The following is a 15,507-nucleotide window of genomic DNA, read 5'->3' on the forward strand; positions in this document are numbered from 1 at the left end:
TGATACTGGTGAAAATGTATTATTTTTTAATCTGTAATAAGATAATTATAAGAATAAATGTATAAATAACGAACTAAGGCTATGCAAATATTACCTTCAGTTATGTTAATATGGACTATTATATGTAAAGATGTTAGGTCACTTCAGATAAATTAAGCTGTGTTTTTATTTGTATTCAGCTGAAATATTATGACACAAAAAGGTTTATTAGACCCGTCCTGTGACTGCGTTCCAAGCACACTACACCAGTGAATGCATCTTTAGGTTTTGTTGGAGACTGAGGTTATGTCCACCTATGTCCACACACGTTATTTTGCACAAGGGAGTGCTTTCCTTCATTTTCAATTTACTACTCAGAATTGTTCGAAATTTGCTGTAAATTGAAATTGAACTGGGCTTTTCAGTCACACTGACAAGGCAAAACACTATCAAAATGGATCAGCACAACTGAACCTTAATTTGATATTCGTTCATGGAGTTAGTTGTGCTGCATGATATTTTTATTACTAACATGTCAGGAGCGTAGGAAAACTTAACAATTGCTTTGACTTTCATATGTGTGCTATTTGTGCATGGCAAGGATCTCTCAACAAATTTATATAATAATAATAATTGCTTACACTTATATAGCGCTTTTTCTGGACACTCCACTCAAAGCGCTTTACAGGTAATGGGGACTCCCCTCCACCACTACCAATGTGCAGCATCCACCTGGATGTTCACCATATAGCATGCTGTGTTTTGTTTTGTTTTATTTTCTAGTTGCTCACTGATATTTTGCTTGAATCTTGAAAATCATTTTCCACGTATTAAATGTAATTCATTTTTAACATATATGTGAACTTTACTCAATGACCATAACTAAGCATGCACTTCTGGTTAGCTTTCATTTCATCATTTTATTCCAGGTTTTGTATCATGTAAGAATGACTTTATAATTGAACATCATAATTTTTTTCCATATAATAATTGTCAGATATAGATTTGGGGTATTTATCATTTTATTGTACAACTGACAGGAATGTTTTAATTGCAATTGCAGGCTCATTTTTGCTTTTTTGAAAGAGAAGAGCTGAGGAGAAAGTAAACATTTTTTCATGGGCTCTGAACCATACTAGACTACTGTGTCCACTGCAGTGTTTTAAAACAATCAGATTTGAATCCTATGAAACATTGATTTGTTGTAGAATTATTGACCTTTTGTCTACTAACTGTTTAATTTAACAGAAGTGAATCGTGTGTAAGTTAAACTACCAAAACCTTAGATTTGTTTATTTTAAAAAGATTTTAAACAAAGTCATGAAACTTATGCTAACAAAGGAATCTCTTGAATTCCTGAATTTATTCTTGTAGTTTCCTGAAAATAATCTGAGGGCTATTTAACGCAATATAAGGAGGTGATTATAAATGAAGATAAATGGCCTTTCTTATCTTAACTTGTTCTTGTCAATCTATCTATTATTTGTATATATGTTTTTGTATTTGTCTGACAAAATACTTTTGCCCATAATTTGCACTTCTTTGTTGAAAATGGGTATCTTACCTGTCATGGACAAATTTGTACAGTATTTATCCTGAAAAACAGTGCACACTGGCCTGAGTATTAATTGTCTGCATCTAAATCAACTTAAGTGTTTTGTCCAAAGCTGTTACACCTTTTAATGTTGAGCTGCAAGTCCAGACATTCTATTTGATTAAGTAAATCTTTACAAAATCTAAATAAAGTTACTAGTGAAAGTCTCTAGCTAAGAATCAAACCCATATGAACTAGCTTCAAAGTTCATTTTTTATGGGAAAATGTGTTTGGAAGTTTAATGGGATTTCTGTTGTCAATATGTATCACTGCTTGATGGGTACAGACGTTCAAAAGCTTACAAAAGATGGCACAGAAGTCAACACTACTGCATCACAGCTCTTGGGTCCTGGGTTTGATTCCCTTGCTGGAGAGTATTTTGTGAGTATCTTGCTTCTACAAATGTTCAATCTTCACCATAAGTTATGATGATATCTCATGGTAATGGTACTAAATTATTTAGCTTTTCCTAACAGAAACAAACAATTGTATCAGAGAAGTGACCTTGTCAGAGAATTATTTTTTGGTATGCACTTACAATAAATTCCGAAGGTATTTTGAATTTTATTTAATCATTTAATTATATTTGTATCAAAACAAAAGAAATCCAAATATCACTTTGACAGGACAGCATTTCTGTAGCAACCTCAACAAAACAGCAACTCTTGAGCTACAACATTCCATATCTGTCAATATAATATTTTTATTGGCTTTATGCTCCTGTTTTCCAGGGAAATGATAAAACGCGCAATAAGTTATCCTGCTGTAACATGCTCTTACAACTGTGGGGGTATGAGCTAATTTCTGGGCTGTAATTGTGACATAATTAACAAATTCTTTCAAAGAAACCCCATTGATATTCTCTGTTTATACAACCCCAGCAAAATTCCAGCAAAATATTTAATGACATAAGTGGGATATCATAAAAGCACCACAAGTAGAGAGGGTAAAAACCACACACTAATAAATACCACAGATACTTGCTTTTTCTTCAAGCTGGTATTGAAACATGTCTTTAGTCTAATTAGTATATATTCTGTTTATATCACACTAAATAAGAAATGGGAGCATTGGCCTATTGTGTTATCCCGGGCCATTTTTTTTTCTTTATTTCTTGATTTTTATTGTTAAACTCTTCCAGCCTTCTAAATTCCTGTGGTCCGGAGGGCAAAACTGGGAGGCAGACGTTTACCAGAGGCCTTGGTTAAAGTTCTTTGTGATGTCACAAGAAAAGAAGCTGTTCTCCAGACCCATTTTAGCATTAACACACCAGGGTTCCAGAGCTGTTCAGTACCAGTGAAATATCACCTGGTGCTGGTTTAATCTTTGTCATTCTTGTGGTACAAATTGAAAGTTGGAGCTGAAGTCTTCACTTGGAAAATGTGCTTTGCCTGTGTGAAATCTTAAAAAAGAGCATACTAAGCACTCTCACTGCTTTTAGAAGATTTTTATTTGCAACTGTAGAAACAAAAAATGGTCATAGCAGTAGCACATTAGAAACAACACAGCTTGGTGGAGAAGCCATGTGTTTTGTTTGTAAGGGAAACACACATAAACATTCATCTTTGATGCAACAAGTGAGGTTCACAACAGCCCTGGGTCCTATCACAAAAGGCTAATTATGACACTGTTGTGCTCTACACAAGATTAAAAAAAAGTTCAGTATAAAAACTTATGGGGTTAAAGGACATTAAAGTCAATGATAGACAAAAAGCTATTTTTTAAACAAATTGGAAATAAAATACTAATTTGTCACAGCTGCCTAATTACTCCAAACCTGCAGCAATTAAGCTTTATCATTTTAGCTGTTTGTTTTTAATCACACAACATGCAAAAGAATGCAGAGTATTAGCAACATCAGACTTAATTTATAATATTGCTGTCTCAAATGAAGCTCATATGCAAACATATTAAGGAACCAAATGCCTGAATTTGAACAGGGAAATCTATGGTTATTGGATTGAGGAACGCACTTTTCTGAAAGGAGGGACAACGTCGATCCTTTGGACTGTTTTCAGCTCAAAATTGAAAGAACGAACAACAGTCACAAATTCAAAGGAAGTAAATGTTGGGTTAGTAATAGGAGGTTAGAGTTGTGGTTGTCTGTGCTGGTATGTGTATGTGATTGACGGTTTTTAAGTGTTCTTAGCAGAAAGCCCACAAAGGCAGGCGAATTTAGTTTTACAAATCATGGGGATTATAAAGTTGAACAAAAGGAAGGATCAGGGCTATAATGAAAACCAAAGAACCCTCCTGCTGTTCACAGCTTAAAAATACAAGTCTACACAGAGTAGAATGTGCATCTACAGTACTCTCTTTATATCTACAGTTAAGTTGGCCACTTAAGTACTCAACCAATCAAACTACCATCCAATGAGCATGAATAAAGCAAACTCTTGCATTACAGGATCTGAGCTGAAGTGCTTTCAAATATTCTTCTTTTCCTTGGGTTGTAATATTCAGACTATATTGTTTCTGTTGTGTGCCATTGTCATGCCACTAAGAAACAGATACACTTGCACCGTTTTCATCACTACAATATATGATGCTACTGAGGGCTGATGGTCATAAACAATACCAAACACCTTGCCTTCTTCTCTCTGTCTCTGTTTCTCTCCCTCCATCTTCCTTTCCTCCCCTGTCTACTACTACTTTTTATTTTTTGTGAGACTAAATTATTATTGGGGATATTACAGAATTAAATTGTATATTCATAAATAAAAAAATACATAATATCGGTTTTATACAAAAAGTAGAGAAAACACAAAAGACAAAAAATATATCGAGTAATCAACATAAAAATTAATTCCAAGCGATTATCCGACCTAAATGGGACCGATAGTATGTCGGATAATTGAAAATGTCGGATAATGCGGAAACCGACAAATCATAGATTAATGGAAGCGCAGTATAAGAATGAAATCTGACTTATTAATCTACTGTAATACTAAAATAACAGAATACAGAACTATTGTTAGTTATTATTTTTAAAAATGAGTGATTGGAATCTGTTTCCCAGATGTGCTTCTCTTCCTTGCGGCAAGGTTTTGTCAGCGTCTTAGTAACATGACATCAGTAGCAGTTGCCTCCTCTTGTTTTGAATGTAAACTAGTGCCGCTTTGAGAGCCTTGACCCCTTCACTGTGACTGATTCTTTCAGATTTGTCTAGTCCCAGTGCAGACCCAGCATTGTCATCTTCATCATTTTCATTGTCATAAAATTATATAAAGGGAAAATACAATAGGAAAAATAATAATCACGAGCGCGAAATCAGCAAGCGAAGCTACATCAACAGCAGCACGTGACACACGGAGAGACAGAGCAGCATCGGATTGGGCAAAATTTTATGCACGCGCACACATGGTGTACAGTATATACAGTAATTGCAGTATATAATATAGATAATCGCACCTCTACTGTCTTTATTATTATATAATAAGACCTTATTCCTATCAGTTTTGGATTCTTGATTAATATAATCAAAGCATTATTTTAAAAAACTTGCTTTCTTATTTATTTGAAGAAATTCTGATTTCCTGTATTGTGGAATCCTCTGACTACAAACATTCTCTCCTTGATGAAGCATTTTTCGAATTGGGAGATAGACTCCCATTTGCCACCATATTATAGAATGATTTAGTTTTTCTTAGGATCCTTTTCTTAGGACTCACAGTCTTACGTTTTCTCTGTATTTTGGGTTGCATGGCTAGAATACTGGATTTTTTGGGACCTATAGGATGTAGACCTCTGGAATAGATTTATATATATGTCTTAATTAGTGAGAAAAAATATTTGTCTCGTCCAAAATAAAAAACAGATCATGAAGAAATTTGATAGAAGTACTCAAAATTCTCAAAGGCACCGACAAAGTCAAATCATCAGATTTTCATCAGAGGAACCCATCCCAGGTGTCAAGAATGGTAATGGGAGTATCATGGGTTGGGGCTGCTTTTCTGCTATGCCAGAATTTGGCAAATTCTGGAGGAGAATGCCAGGCAATTGGTTCCCCAGCATGTGAGTCAAAAGTGGGTCATGCAGCAAGACAGTGATCCTAAAAATACTGTAGAAGCTGATCTAAAATAAAATGGCTGAGGAAGGCAACATTTGGCAGTTTGAATTGGTTAATGTCAAATTCCAGACCCAACTGTCACTGAGGTTATTGTAGGATCTGAATAAATGAAGAAAGGGTTATCTTCATCTCTTATTAAGACTTTAATGAATATTTAATGTGGGTATACTGTAGATCTAATTAGATATAGGCCCACCCTAGGTCCAACAAACAAACACACTATAACATCAAAACATAACATAAAAACTACACTTTGAAATTAGTATGCATGACTCACAGGTAGTCTACAAGAATTATGACAAGGTTTAAAAGTTCAAATACGGTGAAAAAGTCATGGTTACTCCACAGTGAAGTAGTGGAGTACCACAAGGATCCATATTAGGACCACAGCTCTTCCTAATTGATATCAATGATTTAGATCTAGATCTATCACAAATGAATCAAAAACAGAAGGATTAGCTGATACCTGTGAAACTGTCAATAAAATCCAAAAAACAGAATTAAAAACTAGGCAAATACCTGACTAATGACATTTAATGTAGACAAATGCAGATTCTTACATGCATAGCAAAACAAACTAGTTAAATGAGGAACCCAAACTTGATTAAGTTACTTACAAAAAATACTTAGTTTTTATGTTGTCACATTATTTGGTTATTTTAGACACTCTTGCAATGCTAGGATCAATAATAGTGTAGAATTTAAATTAGAAATAAGAGTATTTTGTTAACATTGGACAATACACTGGTGAGTTCTCCTTTAGAATAGTGTGCACAATGTTGGTTACCACAAAGATATTGCTGCTCTGGAATCAGTCCAGAGATGAGCCATCAGCTACATTCCTGGGTACAAAGGAATGTCCTACACTGACAGCCTGAAAGAAATAAATATTTTCATTCTCAGACAGAAGAGGCCCTGATTCAAGTATTCAAAATCCTCAGAGGCATTGACAAATTCAAGACAGGACTTCTTCAGAATCAACAATGGAGCACAAACAAATGGATACAAGTGGAAAGTATGGGAAAGTGCATTTAGAATTGAGATCAGGAGGTAATTTTTATAAAAAAGGTTGTGAGAGTCTGGAGTCTGGAATATGCTAACTAGCCATGTTGTCAGAACTGATACCTTGGCTTCTTTCTAGAAATGGCCGAAGGAAAGATCCTTGGATCAATTAGCTAATGACAACAAAATGAGCTAGTTGGACTGAATGGCCTCTTCTTGTTTGTAACTTTTATTATATTCTTATGTACTGTATGAATAGATAATGTTTGTCACATCATAGGTTGAAGGATATGTTATATAACATATTTGCTATGGGATAAAATATCTGTAGGATATGGATATTTTGGCTATGTGTCCCATGATATAAGTTGAGTAATACACCTCTCCTGGAAGGATCCCAAAACACTTTACTTTTCACATCTATCTGTGAAATGAAAACACTGTCAAGGTTGTTATCCCTCCTCCAGAGGGTGCTCCTACCTTTTTCGTTGTGTTCCCAGTTTTATTTGTCCCAGCTGTGTCTTATCCCCTTTTCCTTTTTATCCATAGTTCTGGGCTCAGCTCTGGAAGATGGGCGCCCGGAAGCCCGCCTACCACTGGGCACAGGAGTGGCCCAAGGGCATAGGCTTCACCACAGTGTCCTGACCTACTGAGACCGAGGCTCAGAGAGCCTTGTCCTGTCAAGGTTTTATATATGCGTACTCCTAGTTCCCTGTATCCTGTGTTCATCTTGGATGGATCTCTCGGCACCTTGACCTTGGACTGTGCCCTGATTTCCCCCATTGGACCTCCTTTTGGATTTGTTCTCCTGCGCTCCCCCCATGCACCACATCACCGCCATCATCACCCCCTGTGTTTCTACCCGACATGATGCTGTGTCTTCCCTGATGTCCTACTGCAGTCACTTCCGGATTATACCATCTTGCATCTTTAACAACACATTTCAGGGGAGTCAGAACCGGCTCCTGTGACAAACACCCTCTGTCTTTTTTATTGGCCAGCAGCTCATGCAGACTAGTGTAGGTGGAATGGAAGGGAAATAATAATGTTATTCAACTACAGAAGGAAAACTTGTTTGACTTGTTTGAGAAAACCTGAACTGTAAATTAATCATCTTTAACATCTCTCCTGGAAGCACAAGGAAGATCATCCAAACACCTACTGTATCAGGCCCAGCCTTAGAATGGAGTCTGAGATCTGTTTGGTTGAAGACTCAGTGTCCAGAAAAAAAAACTCAACCAAAACAAATACTCCAGCAATTTTTAGTTTTCTGGGAAGAGTTCTATGACTTTCAAAATGACTCTGGGAGCTGCATGTGAAACAACAGACGCAGGAGATGTGTACGAAGTGCTCTGCAGAGTAACAGTTGCTGTATTTGCAGCTGTTTTAACGTGACCCTTCTGTTATTTAACGGTACAAAATTGAATGGAGAAAAACAAGCCAATTAAAATGTGGACTTTATAGTAAAACTTTCCACTCTCCCTTTTAGAAGGTTGGTGGTAAATCCTAATGAAGATGATAAGCGGAATGCAATAAAGTAATTAATTGTTTTCACAAATGTTGATACTGTACTTCTCTTAAGCAGGATAACTCAACATAGGCCTGCAGGAGAGCACAGACACATAATCAGATCGATAGATTGCCATCTATGTCTGAAGGTTTAGCCACAATGTTTTGTTTTCTTGCTTCACTTTACTTTGAAACAGCTCACTCCACTTCATTAGCCAAAATCAGGACTGGGGTCTGCAATTTATCATCTTGTTTACCATTTGAGTCACTGGCAGGGTATAGAATAATTTCCTTCTTAAAGGGGAATAAGGTACTTGGAGATACTGCAGAATATTAAGAACTGTAACTAGAGGAAGGAAACGTTTGTCTGCAAGTTATAAAATGCAACAAAGATATGGACTTCATGTCTGTGGAAACTCTGTTGTTTAATGTCTTTGTATTTTTTCTCCAGAAAAGCACTACATATTTTAAATATTAAAGATGAATTGATCAGAACGTTTTATACAGAGAGCAAAGGGAGCAATGAAATTCACTAAGGTATTCTGCAAAATGGAGGTGGATGAATATAATCATTTTAATTGTTTGGTTTGTGTTTAGAATCCTTTTCATACAGTCAATTGGGATCACTTTTAGCAAATGACAACTTTTGTTAAAGTTATAATATTTATATTTACAGCGAGTTAAAATCACTCTGGTTATTGTTCTAAAATGCATCTTTTTCGACAAGCTGCACCTGAGTGTTAACTGAGATTCTGTTTTTGCAAAAAAGTAATGAGAGAAAAAAACATAAAGGGAAGCTTAAGGTGACACAAAGTGACAGTAAAATAAAAGAAATACTAAAGGATGTGAAAAGATATGTCAGTAAGACAGTAACAGTAATTATCATATGGATGTGAGTCATATCATGGTAACAATTTCATCATAGGGGAAAAGTAGGACATAACAGGGCACAATCTACAAGAGACAGCAGGAATAGTCAGACTGTAGATATTTAGCAAAATAGCAGTCTTGTTTCTGAGAATCAAGACCGGTCTTGGCTCTGTTTTGCTGATCCGATGCAAAAATCAGACTAACATTTAATTACTGATTGCTGTTAATTCACAGAGGACTTCATCAGATGAAGCTGAACTTGGAGAATGTAAAATCATGTCCAAAGTTTATTTTGAGGGCTTGTGCTTCCTCCGTACCAGAAGATGTGGTATTTGATTGATGTTGCCTCACACAGACTACAGTGTTTGACTATTTTAATTTTATAGCCTATTTACTATTTTTAAAAAGTAGCCTGTTAATACTATTAGAACTTTCTGTTCAATTCCACATCTTGCTCACATACGGCAGAAAGTGGAGGTACTCAACCATCATGCACAGGGGACACCACAGGATAGGCTAGTCATGAAAATGAACAAGTAATAGGTTTATTCCATGCTGAAAAAAAGAAGAAAGAGAACACAATGTTTAGGCCGTGGAGCCTTCTTCAGGTGTGTCATGACTCTCTTCTGTACTTGTTGGCACTGTGACACTGAGGAGACTGAGTATGCGATGTTGATCCTGGAGGTTGGATGACAATTGAGCACAAAAAGGTGTTAACATGAATTATTAAGGAATATGGAAAAATAGGCTGCTATTCTCCCTTCCCATCCAGGAGAACAGGACATTCCAGAAGCTTTTACCAGCATGCCATATTGAGGTGTTCTTAGAATTTCCACAACACACAATGCTTTAAAAGTAGGAGATGCACAATCAAGGTTAAATGGAGACAAATGCAACTCGCAAAGCTGGTAATAACTTACATGCTGGACTGTGAACTAAATGGCAATCACCACTGCAGACATTCCACCAAGATGTCTGGCTATAACCTGTGACTAAGTTTTCTTAAAATAAAGAAAAGAAATTCTACATGGTGAGTGAAATTTAATAGACCCCCTCTTCCTGCCTTCCCAGTTTCCTGATTTCAATCATCTGTCAGTCCTTTTAACTTTTTTTTCCAGTTTCTCCTGGCTTTTGATGCAAGACCCCCCACAGATATTTAGTTTTTTTTTTGATAGCAGTTAAAGACGGTGCAGTAAAACAGCCTTTTCTGACTGAATTGGACTAGCCAAGGTAAACTTAATTTGTGTTGTATACACATGGTTGTAAATGCTTTTCTTGTAAAAAAAAAAGGATAATCTGGAATAATTGCCTAAGGCATGAGGCACAAAATAATTGGTTCTGGAATGAAGATGTGATGGAGTCATGTAATCCTATTTAAGGCATTGCAGGAAAAATGTTATCAAACCACAAATGAGAACAGATTACAAAATCCAGATATATACACATTTCATTGCTGAACATTTGCAAAAGGGCGTATCACAGGACCTTCTCACATTTAAAGGAAGCTCTGCTTTCCTGTTCAAAGAACAAGCATTCAAGTTTTTTCAAAGTAAATAAAAACTTCATATAATGTTATGCTTCACCACATGTTACTACAACTGCTTGCAATCATTCATCATTCTTCAACTGCTTAACTCTTTAGCTGTTACTCACTGAAATAGAATTTAGACAGGAAAATTACTGAAGAACAACCTTTGGCTGACACTTCACTGACCACCAAACCTGAGGGAATTCATATTGGCCCATACATTGAATGTGATTCTGCAGAAAGACAAAGGGGTTAAAAACTAATGCAACCATAATGCTAATTCTGGGTCTATGCACCTCAAAAATGGTGGAAACAATTTAAGTTTTCAATAATTGTTCACGGTGATACAGAACTTTATATTGAAAAAGAGGCTGAGAAAAAAATAAAACAGTAGGTCTTATTGTGATCTGAATATAATCTACTGAGCGCCTAATCCAAATCCTCAAACAAAGAGTCTATATTCTCTGCCACATACTGTACATGTATGAGGCCAGCATTGTGGTATATACACACCATGAAGTTCTCTTTGATATACTGTATTCTGTAAAATACTGCAATCTTTTACAGCGATGTCTTACTATTCCCTCAACTATTACTATTCTTATTATATTGTTACAATGCAGACAATTCTCTAGGCTAGATGAATGCTAATTCCCCAAATCCTTCCATTCATAATTACATCAGATCATTAAAAATGATTTAAATTAATTTTGTTTTTCTTTTCTTATGTGTATGCGTCAGCGAGAACACAAGTTCTAGCCATGAGATGCAACATGTGAGTTTAATGATTCAATGAAAAAAAATATCTTTTGAACTGCAAATTCCATTTCTTTAGACAAAAACAATCAGGCCCCGACAATTCACTGGTTTCAAGTTGGATAGATGCCTCGTTCCTAGTCCATACTAACTTTTGAAATGAGTCACACGAAGGTCTACAGGGAGTGCTGTGGAGATGTTCTCTGACCTGAGACAGATTATTGGTTCTCTTTCTATAAAATACTTGAGAAAAGTATTTGTGAAGTAGCTTGCCTGATTACTTTTTTTGCTAATCTTTCAGCATAAATAAATACAAATAGCACGCTGGTAAGTCATTGTTAGTGCTAGTCATGGATAGATTATGTTAAGTATGTGTAAACAGTGTGGAGGGGCTGCTGACAGACTGCCAGGCTGCCCACGTGGCTTTTACAGTTCATAATGCCACATTGTTGTGAGACTGCTTCTCTTCAGTGGCAGCAGCACATGCTTGTCGAGAACTGGATCCAAGAGGCCATTTCACAATAGTGTTTCCAGTTCTTAATGTCAGCTTCACAAATGTACCCAAATTTTATTTTGTGTGCAAGGAATGTGCAGAAAAGGGACACGATTACAGACACAATTCCCAGAAGGTCTATTGGATACTTCTAAATTGGCTCTGAGGTGTTTTATAGGTAGCTATCATTAACAAAGTGAATGCTATGACTAATGAACTGCAAAAGGCTTTACAAAATGCCCTATATATGTCTAAGAAATCAATTGGGTGAAGTGTTTAACTCGTTAATAGGGTTGGAACAAAAACCAGAAGACACTCCCTAAAACAAAGCAGATGTTGCAGAGCACTATTTGATGGGAAGTGTCTTTTATATTGTTTCATAAAGGCTTACTACCTTTCAAAAGTCATACATTAAGAAAGGTAACAAACCAATTTGTGATAAAGAAATGTTTTGCTAATGAAGAGATTGAGAGAGGGTGATTGAGGTTGTGGCAATAACTAAACTTTTGTGTTCAAATGACTTCTCCCATCCGTGCGCGCAAAATTAGTTGAAAATGAAAATGAATCATCCTCTAGATCAACTAAAGAACAAAGTGAGCCACGAAATAGTAGTATCAGAGTCAAATAAAGTTAGAATGGTTTTTATGGAGGATGAAGATTGGAACAGAGAAAATGAGCGCTCATATTTAGATGAAAATAGTTTTGTCACACCTTTAGTGTTTATTGCTAAAGCAATATTTGGAACAAAAGCAAAATCTAGGGTACTACTGAACTATATGTTAACTGAAGAACAAATGTGAGCAATAAATCAGCATAAAGCATAACATTTTCGATTAGTACAACATTGCAATAAACATTTCAAATTAGCAATGAGAATTGACAACAGAAGAGAGACCATATTCAAACCACTGCAATGCTTATCTGGGATGGGTACCTTGATGCTAGTAAGGATGTCAGTAAAGAAGATAAATGCCTTTGTGATCATTCATGTGTCATTTCCTATGAACACCTACACAGCATCATTTAAGTACATTTGTGGTGACTTAAAACTCTGAGACACTTTAGTTCTGGGAGTAGAATGTGCTCCATTGAGCCAATGAAGGCTCTCATTTAGAGAGCTATATTTAAGTCATGACCTGTCTGTGTCTGTGCAAGTCTGTTATTAGTTGACTGTGGACTGGAATCTCTAAGCAGCTGCATCCATCTTATTCGGGACCATCAGAGCTCGGTGTCCTAAATAAGGAAACATTAAGCATACTGTATGCCGACAAATAGTGAATGAAACTTGTGACTTCCCAGGTGTCCTCGAGTATTCCATGTTGTTAACGAGAGATGCTTGACTCTTTCATTTAATACCCCCATAGGCACCATATGACTCACAACATGAAAACTGTTGGATGGCTCTGACAATGTACATAGATGATGTAGTCCTTATCTCTCCCCTGCATTTACAGGTACCACAGAGGTAAAGCGGAGTTAAATAATGGATAGTGATGCTAAATGTGTGGCCTCTAAGAGGAAATCATTTTAATAATTTTAACTGTAATTTTGTAAAATGAAATAAATGTAGAAATATTCATGTAAGGCTCTGTGTCTCACAGTTTCAATTGTATCTCAACTTGTGTTTAAAGTGAAGATCTTGTTGTCTTTAGACTATATGAAGGGTAGATATGAGATAACTGTAACATTTTACAAAGAGCTCATATTTTAAGAAAATATCTTTCCATAACTGCTTATTTCCTTCTTAAATTTGTCTACTTACAGATGAACAAAAGGCTTCTATTTATTTCTATTGTCTTTAACTGTAATACTAAGTTTAGTTAAAATGAAAAGGAATGCCTCACAGGGAAAATCATCAGCTGTTAGTGAACAGTTGTATTATTTATGTTATTATCTAAAGCATACAAGGCCCATACAAGGTTGCAATCATCTGTCTCTGGTAGACATGTTCTGAAAAATGTGGAGGTTTGAAACAAATTGGGAAACATGGATAGATCTGTTTCAGAACACAAAAAGTTAAAAACATATGGAACACGTTACTCAGAAATCCATTTCTAAAAATTATGGGTTTTAGTGGACTTCAGTAAATTTGTTTCTGGTCAAATACTGGGTTGCAGGATATTGGAAAGAAGCCAAGCAAAGAAAGATAAGGAAATTGAACCAAATAGGGAGGATTGAAAATGCTTAGTGGTCTTTTCCTGTGTCTGACTCCATTATTTTTTATTCCAAACAGAAGTTAATAAAAATCCTATTTTTTAACAAAGTATTTCTTTTTCATAACTGATTACTCAGCTAAATGCAGACCTCATCCCTATGTTCATGTTCATGTTCATTTGCTGACTAAATTTACATTTGAAAAAATCCCAAAAGCTCCTTCTCTATCCAGCAATAGTATGCAGTGGCGCTTTCAGAATGATGCTCTCTTAGTCAGTTGTGTTCTGAAGTAAAAGCATACTGTGATTTCTTTCATGTCCTCAAGTGTCTGAACCTGCAGCCACATCTTGACCTACCCAGCCTGAGCTTCCCAGTTGTCTCCATAGTAGCTGAATGTTTTGCCACAGGACAGCTATCAGGACAGGTATTTTAAATGATATTCTAACTTCAGACCATTACAACGGAAGCTTCAACTTCGTAGGCTGTCACACAACAGCAGCTAGAACTGAATGTTAAGTCAATTTTTTGCTTTTTACTGAGAATCCCATTAGGATTCCTCCCGCTAATCAGACTGTGCAAGTTTCACTTGGGTTCTGAAAAGAACCTGTGGAAGTATGGGGGCTTTGGCAGGCGAAACAACAAAGCACTGCAAAATCAAGGCTTCCCCCTTACAAATTAAATATTTATTTGCTTAATTCTCAATGTACACGTGAATTAATTACCACTCAGATCCCTAAATATACAAAATGTTCAGTTATTTTGGGGCCAATTGACAACAGAAATGTACCACACCTACTGTACCACAACTCAAATGTTTGTCTAAGCAGCTAAACCAAGTTAAGCTGTTCAAAATGCTTTGCCGGTTGGAGTCTACTAAAAATGAGGGAAGCATAAACCTCAGTCCTTCATTTGTTCAAAGCGTAGCATCTGCACCACCACTAGGAGTGTGAGAGCAAATATCATCTTATTTGTAAAGCAAGGCTGAGAATGAAAGACGCTAGTGGCTCTAGTGGGCTCGAACCCCCCAATGTTCCTCTTGGGAAACGGATGATTTTACACTGATCTTGGATGCACATTAATAGAATCTCAGAATCAATTTCCCCATGAAATCTCTTGTGGCCCGTGATCCCCATCACAACAACCCGTAACAAGATCTGATGCCATTCAGCATGCATTTTACAGGCATCTTTCAAAAAGCGTAAGTCTAGTTTCCTTCTCAGCAAACTACATTTTTGTGTATATCTGTACTAAAAAAGAAAAAACAGTTAGCAGAAAACAACAACATGTCATGTTTAAACCAACACTCATGTATACAATAGTCTATATCCTGGTTTATAAAAAAGAATTGTCATAATATACAAAATGTCCATCTATGTGGCTTTTCTGAGGTTAGGCTGTGGCAGAGCTAAATAACACTGGCCTTGTAGGTTGTTGAAAAAGTGCATTTGAGTTGAAATATTATAAAAACAACTGTCATGGTTAATATGTGTTCTATTTATTTCATCGCCTGTCTCAAAAGCATGGCTAGGAAGTTTATCATTTGAAACTGAGTT

This window comes from Lepisosteus platostomus, chromosome 4 (assembly GCF_059453375.1).
Source record: "Lepisosteus platostomus isolate fLepPlt1 chromosome 4, fLepPlt1.hap1, whole genome shotgun sequence".
In the NCBI taxonomy this organism is placed as follows: Eukaryota; Metazoa; Chordata; class Actinopteri; order Semionotiformes; family Lepisosteidae; genus Lepisosteus; species Lepisosteus platostomus.